At 46.9% G+C, this 11,640-nt stretch overlaps 1 protein-coding gene across 4 annotated transcripts in view; it reads right to left on the bottom strand.

Moving 5' to 3' along the window:
• The window catches only part of LOC141192326 (uncharacterized), a 36,494-nt gene extending 26,814 nt beyond the window's left edge, over positions 1-9,680 (bottom strand). For 2 of the 4 annotated variants that reach the window (XM_073661824.1, XM_073661818.1), the window contains exon 1: positions 7,439-7,518. The gene's annotated coding sequence lies outside the window, so the exon portion shown is untranslated. Of the gene's footprint in view, positions 1-7,438; positions 7,524-9,550 lie in introns of those variants that run through there. The other 2 variants (XM_073661820.1, XM_073661821.1) reach the window with 2 other exon arrangements.
• Between the last annotated feature and the right edge of the window lie 1,960 nt (positions 9,681-11,640).

Here is an 11,640-nt window from a genome sequence, read left to right on the forward strand (position 1 = left end):
CAGGAACATTCAGGTCTTTGGAGATGGACTTGTAGACTTGAGATTGCTCATGCTTCCTCACAATTTGGTTTCTCAAGTCCTCAGACAGTTCTTTGGTCTTCTTTCTTTTCTCCATGCTCAATGTGGTACACACAAGGACACAGGACAGAGGTTGAGTCAACTTTAATCCATGTTAACTGGCTGCAAGTGTGATTTAGTTATTGCCAACACCTGTTAGGTGCCACAGGTAAGTTACAGGTGCTGTTAATTACATGAATTAGAGAAGCATCACATGATTTTTCAAACAGTGCCAATACTTTTGTCCACCCCTTTTTTAGGTTTGGTGTGGAATTGTATCCAATTTGGCTTTAGGACAATTCTTTTTGTGTTTTTTCATAGAAGACAAATTAAATGAAGATAATAATACCAAAGAATGTGATTGCAATCATTTTCAGGAAGAAGCTGAGTATTATCTGACAGAATTGCAGGGGTGCCAATACTTTTGGCCACCACTGTAGCATTTTATCTGAGAGGGTTTTTAGTGCCTCTGGTGGAATTATAACTGATAAGCGCATCCGCCTGACAACTGAAAATGCTGACAGGCTGACTCTTATAAAAATGAACAAGGGCTGGATTGGGCCAGACTTCTCAACACCACCGAATGATAGCAGCGTAACATAAACTCAAATCCAGTGTCTTTTTTGGGAGATGCATTCCTATGCACCTCTTCACACCCACACATGGGTATACGCTTCCTGATTTGGGCTATTTGCTCTTGTCCTCCTCCTTATCCTCATCCTCCACCAACATATTACCAGGGTGAGCGTGGTCCGTGATGCAACACCCACATAATTTTCTTTGAAGGGTGTTTATGATGCCCGTAAAAAAATTTTTTTATACAGTATGTTCATGTAAACCCCCCAGGGATAAATGTTTGTCAGCCCATACACTTAGTACATGGGCATTACAAGTATAGGAGACCTGCTCCTTTCTAATGGTAACATTTTTTTATGAGGCCCTCCTCCACATCTCTTCCAAAGGGCATTGGAGTGCCTCCAAATTTTTGGCAACCCTTGCATTCACTGCATAGGCAAACGCAATGGAAGACCCACTTCCTAATAATGGGATCATTGTTTTCAGGAGGCCCTCTGACCTCCACATCTCTTCCAAGGGGCATTGGAGTGCCTCCAAATTTTTGGCAACCCTTGCATTCACTGCATGGGCAAACACAAGGGAAGACTCACTTTCTAATAATGGGAGCATTGTTTTCAGGAGGTCCTCTGACCTCCATGTCTCTTCCAAGGGGCATTGAAGTGCCTCCAAATTTTTGTCAACCCTTGCATTCACTGCATAGGCAAACACAATGGAAGACCCACTTCCTAATAATGGGAACATTGTTTTCAGGAGGCCCTCTGACCTCCACGTTTCTTCCAAGGGGCATTGGAGTGCCTCCAAATTTTTGGAAACCCTTGCATTCACTACATAGGCAAACACAATGGGAGACCAACTTTCTAATAATGGGAGCATTGTTTTCAGGAGGCCCTCCTCTAAGTCTCTTCAAAGGGGTATTGGGGTGCGTCCAAATTTTCAAAGGGATATTGGGGTGCGTCCAAATTTTGGGCAGCCCTGCCACTCACTGCATATGCAATAACAGTATAGGAGACCCACTCTTTAGTAATGGGAACAACAAAGCATAGCCGGCTAATGGTTCTCTAAGAATAGTGAGGGCCGATTGCTGGCCCTTTAAGAATAGTAAAGGTCGCCTGATGGCCCTATAAAAATAGGCTTTGTGACTTTCAGAGTCCCTCCTTCATAAATGAAACAGGATGTGTCTGATCATGTCTCACACACCACATGGCCAGATAAGGTTGTAAAATGTTAAAATGACATTTCCTGGTGAAAGCATTTGTCACGATTCAAAAGCACTACGTGTGAAAGATAGCCTATAAGGTGGAGGAGTATTTTTGTTTTTGGTTATTTATTTTGCCTTATATACAAGTCATTACCCTGGAAAGGATGTTCATTAACATAAATCCCAGGAAAATCCATTTTGTTTTTGTATGTTTTATTGTGAGTCCGTAAAAGTGGCGTAATAACTCTGACAACATTGTTGACAGCAGTGACCTGGGTGTCAGAAATGCTTCCAGGGGTCTTCCCATGCCATTTGAGCACTGTTCCCATCGATTTTGGCAATTTTTAGTCCCTCTTGGGGAGACACTGGAAAAAAGCTCGAGTTTCCCATAGACTTACACTGCGTGCAGAATTATTAGGCAAATGAGTATTTTGATCACATGATACTTTTTATACATGTTGTCCTACTCTAAGCTGCATAGGCTTGAGAGCCAACTACCAATTAAGTAAATCTGGTGATGAGCATCTCTGTAATAAGGAGGGGTGTTGACTAATGACATCAACACTCTATATAAGGTGTGCTTAATTATTAGTTAACTTCCTTTCCGTTGGCAAAATGGGTCAGAAGAGAGATTTGACGGGCTCTGAAAGGTCCAAAATTGTGAGATGTCTTGCAGAGGGATGCAGTAGTCTTGAAATTTCCAAACTTTTGAAGCGTGATCAGACAACAATCAAGCGTTTCATGGCAAATAGCCAACAGGGTCGCAAGAAGCGTGTTGCCAAAAAAGGCGCAAAATAACTGTCCATGAATTGAGGAAAATCAAGCGTGAAGCTGCCAAGATGCCATTCGCCACCAGTTTTGCCATATTTCAGAGCTGCAACGTTACTGGAGTATCAAAAAGCACAAGGTGTGCGATACTCAGGGACATGGCCAAGGTAAGGAAGGCTGAAAAACGACCACCTTTGAACAAGAAACATAAGATAAAACGTCAAGAATGGGTCAAGAAATATCTTAAGACTGATTTTTCAAAGGTTTTATGGACTGATGAAATGAGAGTGACTCTTGATGGGCCAGAGCCTGGATCAATAAAGGGCAGAGAGCTCCACTCCGACTCAGACGCCAGCAAGGTGGAGGTGGGGTACTGGTATGGGCTGGTATCATCAAAGATGAACTTGTGGGACCTTTTAGGGTTGAGGATGGAGTGAAGCTCAACTCCCAGACCTACTGCCAGTTTCTGGAAGACAACTTCTTCAAGCAGTGGTAAGTAAGAAGTCGGTATCGTTCAGGAAAAACATGATTTTCATGCAGGACAATGCTCCATCACATGCATCCAACTACTCCACAGCGTGGCTGGCCAGTAAAGGTCTAAAAGAAGAAAAAATAATGACATGGCTGCCTTGTTCACCTGATCTGAACGCCATAGAGAACCTGTGGTCCATCATAAAATGTGAGACCTACAGGAAGGGAAAACAGTACACCTCTCGGAACAGTGTCTGGGAGGCTGTGGTGACTGCTGCACGCAATGTTGATCGAAAACAGATCAAGCAACTGACAGAATCTATGAAAGGAAGGCTGTTGAGTGTCATCATAAAGAAAGGTTGCTATATTGATCACTAATTTTTTTGGCTTTTGTTTTTGCATGTCAGAAATGTTTATTTCTAAATTTTGTGCACTGATATTGGTTTACCTGGTGAAAATAAACAAGTGAGATGGGATTATATTTGGTTTTTATTAAGTTGCCTAATAATTCTGCACAGTAAGGCTGGGTGCCCACATAGCGTTTTTCAAGCGTTTATGCTGCGGAATTTCCGCAGCATAAATGCTTGTGAAACGCTAGGTAATCCGCACCCCATGGTCCCCAAGGGGATTCCGCATGTTCTATGCACATGCTGCGGATTTTTCCGCAGCGTTTATGCTGCGTACAAAAATCCGCAGCATGTCATTTAATTTTGTGGAAGCGCAGCGGAACTCCCGCCATTGACTTGCATTGAGACACATAGAAAACGCGACTGTACATTTGTACAAGCGGCTTCTATGCGTCTCTATGTGCGGATGGTACCCAGTTCTGGAGGAGAGACGACTCTCATCCAGACCTGGGTACCATTGTACCTGTGAAAAAGGAATAAAATAACAAATAAAGTTTATACTCACCTTTCCGAAGGCTTCTCTCTGAATGCCGGCATCGCTGAAGGACCTGCGGTGACGTCACAGTCATGTGACCGCAGGTCCTTCACCGCTCTGTCTCGCGATATGCCGGCATCCAGGAAGCAGACAGGAACGAGCGCTGCAGCCACGCCGGGGCCTCGGGGGTGAGTATAGTTTTATTTGTTTTAATTTTTACGGTTCACACTGTATAAATCCATGCTATTTGCATGGATTTATACAGTGTGACCTAGTTGTCAAGCACTTTCCAAGTGATGCTATCGCCTGGAAAGCGCTCGTCAATCTGCATGCGTTTTTTCTGCCAGGGAGATGCAGAAATGCTGCAGAAATTTTCTGCTTCATTTCTACATCGTGGGCACATAGCCTAATAGTTACCTGCATAAACAGATAGCCTCCTAAAATAGCTAAATCTAAAAAAAAAAACACTCCAACTTCCAAAAATATTAAGCTTGGATATTTATGAGTCTTTTCGGTTGATTGAGAACATAGTTGTTGATCAATAATAAAAATAATCCTCTAAAATACAACTTGCCTAATAATTCTGCACAGTGTACATTGGGCTCGTTGCTCAGGTCGGGCACCTGAGCATTCCAATGTGCTTGACCCGATCATCGGGCACCCGAGCATTTTAGGGCTAGCCCATCACTAGCTCAGATATCTCGATGAAGTACAACTATATGTGAACCCCATTCACAGGGAACTGAGTAGCAATGGGTAGAGTATAAAATCCAAAAATGTAATCCAGAATGGAACTGTATTCATACAAAACAGGCATAGGAAATTTTGCTTATTGAGTCCCTTAGGGGCTATTGGATTCAGTATGGAAATCCACTCATTTTCCTTTTTTGAGGATACATCTGTTGTGATCACTACCTCTCAAATTGGGCTTAAACACCTCAATGATACAAAAGAAGGTCTCCGGTTTCACCTCGATGTATACTGTTCAGGTGTCTCGCTAATGAGGTGTCCCAACCATTGCATATATATTGACCAAATGCTCCCCCACTCTCCTTCCAGACTCCCTCTAAGTCGTGCCTACATAATCTAGGGGGCAGGTGCATGTGGCCATATATATAAGTCCTGAAGTTTTACAGTTGCAATAATCCCTTAAAAAAGGTATTACCCATGGAGAAATTCAAGAAAGATTTACATGGTCTCATGCAATTACATGTGCAACATTCTCCACATCTAAAGAAACCGCAGACTCTTCTATCCAGCCAAGTCCACTTGAGTGCAGGTTTTTAGTAGAAACTATTCACTAAACAGCCCCTAATTGTACTGACCCTTTCTGGAAGTTATTGTGGGAGTAGATCACACAGCACCCTCAGGTCTGGGTCGGCCACAAGTATATCCCAGTGTTTTCTGAGGATATTAAAGAAGTGGTCACTCTTATTGTCATAACTTCCTATTACTCGTGTTATGCCATCTTTTTCTTGGTGTCTTGGTTAGGTATGGAGGAGTGTCTGTCTCTCCCGCTTTTCTGCAAACTATCATGAGGAATCCAAAATGTACCAGGAGTACCCTTTTCCCTGAATCTGGTGTTCATGTCTATTGCCTGTATATTAAAATCTGTGACATTAGAACAGTTCCTTCTCAACAATAAAAATTGGCTCTTGGGAATTCCTTTTTTTAGGAGGAGGGAGTGGTGGCTATCCCACTTTCATAGACCATAAATAGACCATTAATGCTTGAAGGTTTATGGTAGATGAGTGTCCCTAGGGTCCCATCCAGTTTTTTCTTCATTAGTACATCCAGGAAAGGCAAAGGGTTATAATTAACCTCCAATGTAAATCTCAGGCCGACTCTATTGATGAGTTCTCTGACAAATTCAATAAATTGTTCACTCGTCCCTGACCAGATGATAAAAATGTTGTCAATATATCTATACCATACCCCAATATATGGCTGCCATCACTTATGATCATCCCTGAATATTGTGGATTCCTCCCACCAGTCCAGGAATAATTTAGCATACGACGGGGCACAAGGGCTCCCCATCGCAGTACCCCTGAGCTGGTGGAAGTATTTCCTGTCAAAAAGAAAGAAGTTATGAGTAAGAGTCAATTTTAGAAGATCCTCCATGAAGTCATTAAGTCTGCTACACTCTATTGATCACAATTTCAAGAAATGTCTTACTCCTCTGATACCATCCTCATGCGGTATATTACTGTACAAAGCCTCGATATCTAGTAAGGCCTGCTCCCCTACATGCATGTATACATGCTCGAGAGTATAGATGTAGGGGAGCAGCCAAAGGGAAAACCAATTCCAGAAGGATTATTCCAACTGTAAAACCTCAGGTGGTACTGGGGGAACATTACACTGTGTGGGGGCATCATATATACTGCATAAGGGGCATAATGGGGGCATTACACTGTGGGGGGCATCATACATCCTGCATAAGGGGCATAATGGGGGCATTACACTGTGTGGGGGCATCATACATACTGTATAAGGGGCATAACACTGTGTGGGGGCATCATACATCCTGCATAAGGGGCATTACACTGTGTGGGGGCATCATACATTCTGCATAAGGGGCATAATGGGGGCATTACACCGTGTGGGGGCATCATACATCCTGCATAAGGGGCATAATGGGGGCATTACACTGTGTGGGGGCATCATACATCCTGCATAAGGGACATAATGGGGGCATTACACTGTGGAGGGCATCATACATACATCCTGCATAAGGGGCATAATGGGGGCATTACACTGTGTGGGGGCATCATACATCCTGCATAAGGGGCATAATGGGGGCATTACACTGTGTGGGGGCATCATAAATCATGCATAAGGGGCATAATGGGGGCATTACACTGTGTGGGGGCATCATACATCCTGCATAAGGGGCATAATGGGGGCATTACACTGTGTGGGGGCATCATAAATCATGCATAAGGGGCATAATGGGGGCATTACACTGTGGGGGGCATCATACATACATCCTGCATAAGGGGCATAATGGGGGCATTACACTGTGTGGGGGCATCTTACATACTGCATAAGGGGCATAATGGGGGCATTACACTGTGGGGGGCATCATACATACATCCTGCATAAGGGGCATAATGGGGGCATTACACTGTGGGGGCATCATACATCCTGCATAAGGGGCATAATGGGGGCATTACACTGTGTGGGGGCATCATACATCCTGCATAAGGGGCATAATGGGGGCATTACACTGTGTGGGTGCATCATACATCCTGCATAAGAGGCATAATGGGGGCATTACACTGTGGGGCCAGTAAAGGGGTCCTGTACTATGAGAACAATACGTTTCCTCCCTTCCTGTCTCCATAGTTGGGTCGTATGTATCTATTACAGGAAACAGAAAAACCTTATGATTCTTAAAAAGGGGCAACACAAGACCCCAAAAGAGTCTCCGTGCTGAAGGGGTTAATGCCTCCTGCGCCCAGTAATGGGGTCTCCACATACCTCCACCTGCAGAGCCGCCACCACATATATGGCTGCTCTGTGCGCACAGGAGCTGTGATGAGGTCACAGGAGGGGAGGAGTCAGTGGTCACATGATCAGGGGCCTCAGTGGATGCAGGACTCTGCTGTGCTGGTTGTCATGGTGCTGGATGAGCTGAAGTTTATGTGTGGGGTCAGGAGGGGTTTACAGTGTGGATGTAGCAGAGCCACGTGTGTACGAGGTGTACGGAGCGGAGCCGTGTGTGTACGAGGTGTACGGAGCAGAGCCGCGTGTGTACGAGGTGTACGGAGCAGAGCCGCGTGTGTACGAGGTGTACGGAGCGGAGTCGCGTGTGTACGAGGTGTACGGAGCGGAGCCGTGTGTGTACAAGGTGTACAGAGCAGAGCAGCGTGTGTACAAGGTGTACGGAGCGGAGCCACATGTGTACGAGGCTTACGGAGCAGAGCCGTGTGTACGAGGAGCACAGAGTGTGTACGCATAGCTCCCAACTGTCCCGTATTCTGCAGGACTGTCCTGTCACTACGGTTCTATTTATACTCACCTCTCTGGTGTTGGGGTGTAGCTCTTCCTCCTTGGGGGCAGGCCACTCACTGGTCAGTGAATAAATTACATTATATTACACTCCCCTCTTCCTTTGCCTGCTGTGGCCTCTGCTGGGACTCAGACCTACATCTCAGTAGTCAGAGGCTTTATCTCTAACCACTGAGCTACAGCTCTCAATGGTGAACAGAGGAGGATTTCGTTAACTCTAGATTGCAGGCAATGCATTGTAGAGTCAAAAAAGCACAGACAGTACAGAAGCTGAGTATGCATCTCCATAGAAATACATTGTATATAGCAATGTATTTTTATGGTGCCTGTATACTGAGGTGAAGAAAATGATTTTTTGACCCTCTAAACAAAAGTAGAAAATTTGTGAACAATTACAAAAATATATATTTTTCTGGGAGTCCCTGGGTCTTGAATCCACAACCTTAATACATTATAGCCACAGCGGCCCCTGCTGAGCCACCAGCTCTAATGAAATCATTGCGACTCCACTTGTGAATGAGGGAACAAAAACTAATCCTCAGGTCCCAACGAGAGATGAGCAGGACGCACAGATGACGTTGCGCTGCCCTGAAAGATAAGAGACTCACGGTCTCCCGTCCACAGGTAGCACTGACCTGGACACTGGACCAGAGACTCAGGAATCCATCCGCTCATCTCTAGTCCCAACTGTCCGGAATACAGTGGACAGTCCTGGATTTGGGTCTACACACTGCAGTCTCGGCCATCTGGCTGAATTTCCCTCGCTATTAGCGCCCCTCTGACAACTGCTCCTGCCAGCGGAAAAAGATACTAGTAAATGGGTGTCGATTGGGTTGTGGCCAGAGGCGTGGCCAAAATTTTCCTGTTTCTGATCTTTACGAGTTGGGAGGTATGCCTGTACGAGGTGTTCGGAGCGGAGCCGCGCATGTACGAGGTGTACGGAGCAGAGCCGCGTGTGTACGAGGTGTTCGGAGCGGAGCCGCTCGTGTACGAGGTGTACGGAGCGGAGCCGTGTATGTACGAGGTGTACGGAGCGGAGCCGCGCGTGTATGAGGTGAACGGAGCAGAGCCGCGTGTGTACGAGGTGTTCAGAGCGGAACCGCGCGTGTACGAGGGGTACGGAGCGGAGCCGCGTGTGTACGAGGTGTACGAAGCAGGGCCGTGTATGTACGAGGTGTACGGAGCGGAGCCGCGCGTGTACGAGGTGTACAGAGCGGAGCCGTGTGTGTACGAGGTATACGGAGCGGAGCCGCGTGTGTACGAGGTGTACAGAGCAGAGCCGCGTGTGTACGAGGTGTACAGAGCAGAGCCGCGTGTGTACGAGGTGTACGGAGCAGAGCAGTGTGTGTACGAGGTGTACGGAGCAGAGCAGGAGGTGTACGGAGTGGAGCCGCGCGTGTACGAGGTGTACGGAGTCGTGTGTGTATGAGGTGTAGGGAGCGGAGCCAGGAAAAAGCCATTACTCCAAAAGAAACATAAAAAAGGCCAGATTAATGTTTGCAAATACACACAGGAACAAAGACCTAAAAGAAGTTGGCAAGTACTTTTTACTATGGCTCAAATGCCCCCCAATATAATTACCCTGTTCAGATAAGGGTTTTTGTAAATATCCTTTGTTGTCCTTCATAGGCCTTGTTGACCTCTCCACTGTTGACCGCTGATGTCACGTCAAGTTCCGGGCTTGACTCAGTTCTGCGCTCCACAGTGAGTGATGGGCTGTGGGCAGGGTTACCCAGTGTGTCACACCCAGCATCTACCGCATGATTTCCCTCTCCTCATTCATTGGGAAAGCGCGCGGTGGATGCTGGGTGTGACGTGTGGTGTAACCCTGCCCACAGCCCAGCATCCACTGCGGGGACCACGTCACTGATATCGCGCCTCACTTGATGTGACATCAGTGGAAGGAAGAGCCGGATGCAACCGGGGGTCACATGATGCCTGTGAGCAAAACCCTTACAAAAACCCTTATCTGAACAGGGTAAATACATTGCGGGATATTTGGGCCACAGTGAAAAGTGCTGGACAACTTTATTTTTTGGAGACATGTTCTGTGGTCTGATCAAACTAAAATAGTATTTTTGGGCATAACGACCTTCGTTACATTTGGAGGAAAAAGGGAGAAGCTTGGAAGCCTAAGAACACCATCCCAACTGTGAAACACGGAGGTGGCAGCATCATGCTGTGGGGTTATTTTGCTGCAGGAGGGACTGGTGCACTTCACAAAATAGATGATAGAATGAGAAAAGAAGAGTATGTGGCAATACTGAAGCAACATCTCAAGACATCAGCCAGGAAGTTAAAGCTTGAGCGTGAATGGGTCTTCCAAATAGACAATGACCCAAAGCCCTGATCTCAATCCTATTGAAAATTTATGGGCAAAGCTGAAAAGGCAGGTGCTAGTAAGGCGACCTACAAACCTGGATCAGTTACACCAGTTTTGTCAGGAGGAATGGGCCCAAATTCCAACCAGCTATTGTGAGAAGCTTGTGGAAGGATATCCCAAACGTTTGACCCAAGTCATTTAGTTTAAGGGCAATGGTACCAAATGCTAATTAGATGTGACTCGCCCCCTGGGCCGTGGGGTACTCGGAACCGGCCTTCTAGTGTACGGTGCTGATGGGGGTAGTAGTGGCAACCCAGTCCCGTGGCTCAGGGTGGTCAGACCAGTGGCAGTCTTCTATATATTTTGTAATGTCCGACTATGCCACCCGTGGATTGCGGTCAGAGTGAACCGCCGCTGCAGAGCAGACCGCTGAGGCTGGTGTTGTGGGTGCAGCAGGGAATAGTTCAACTCCCCACGGGAGGAGTGTAGCCTCAGGGCAGTGAGCGTAGATGGTGGGGGTTGTGGTGGTGCAGGGCGTCCCTGTACCGTTAGTGCTGGCGAGGTAAGAAACACAAAGACAATGTGTTGCAGTCCAGGGTCTTTTACTCACAGTTCGTATACTCCAAGCCACTTCTGTACAGGTAGTGACCGCCCAAGCCGTGCTGCGTCCACCAGGTGAGGGGCTCGGTCAACCCCCAGGCAATTCAGGAGCATGGCACAGAACACCCTTCTATCCTTTCTCTGGCCGTGCCCCACCAGTGACCAAACTTCTGTCCAGCTGCCTCCGGCCTTCTCTGGGAGAACTTGGCGCCAGCTTCCCTGGCCCTATGTGGTGCCTTCCTAGTAGGTTTAGCGAGGGGTCGCACCATTAAATGATCACGACCTCCGATTCTTGGCTGAGGATTATTTGCCTCCACCAACTTGGGATCCGGTACCCTTTCCTTGCCTGACCCGTCACCCGTAATCTCCTGGGTCCTTAGCGTTCCTTCTACCTTCGTATTTCTGGGCCTTTCTGTTCTGTTCCTTTTCTTTCTCTCCCTCTCGTGCCCTGCCCGTGTCCCTGGGCCTGGCTCTGGAGCAGAGCTCCTGCAGAGCCTCTGCTCCCTGTCTTCTCCTCACAGACTGAACTGAATTCCAAAATGGTGCCCACCTTTTATACCTCCTCCGTATCTGAACTCAGGTGACCTGCATCCAATGAGCTCCTTCCTATGCCCAGAAACCAGCCCCTATCTGCTCCCACATCACTAGGGTTCCCCCCCTCCCCACTCCAGCCAGGGACATAGTCAGTCGTGCCTGCATACTAATGGGAGCACCGTAGAGCTGTCCCCCGGACATGAAGAGTGTATAT

This window comes from Phyllobates terribilis, unplaced genomic scaffold (assembly GCF_046119375.1).
Source record: "Phyllobates terribilis strain yellow unplaced genomic scaffold, ASM4611937v1 Scaffold_60__1_contigs__length_8166268, whole genome shotgun sequence".
NCBI classification, from domain to species: Eukaryota; Metazoa; Chordata; class Amphibia; order Anura; family Dendrobatidae; genus Phyllobates; species Phyllobates terribilis.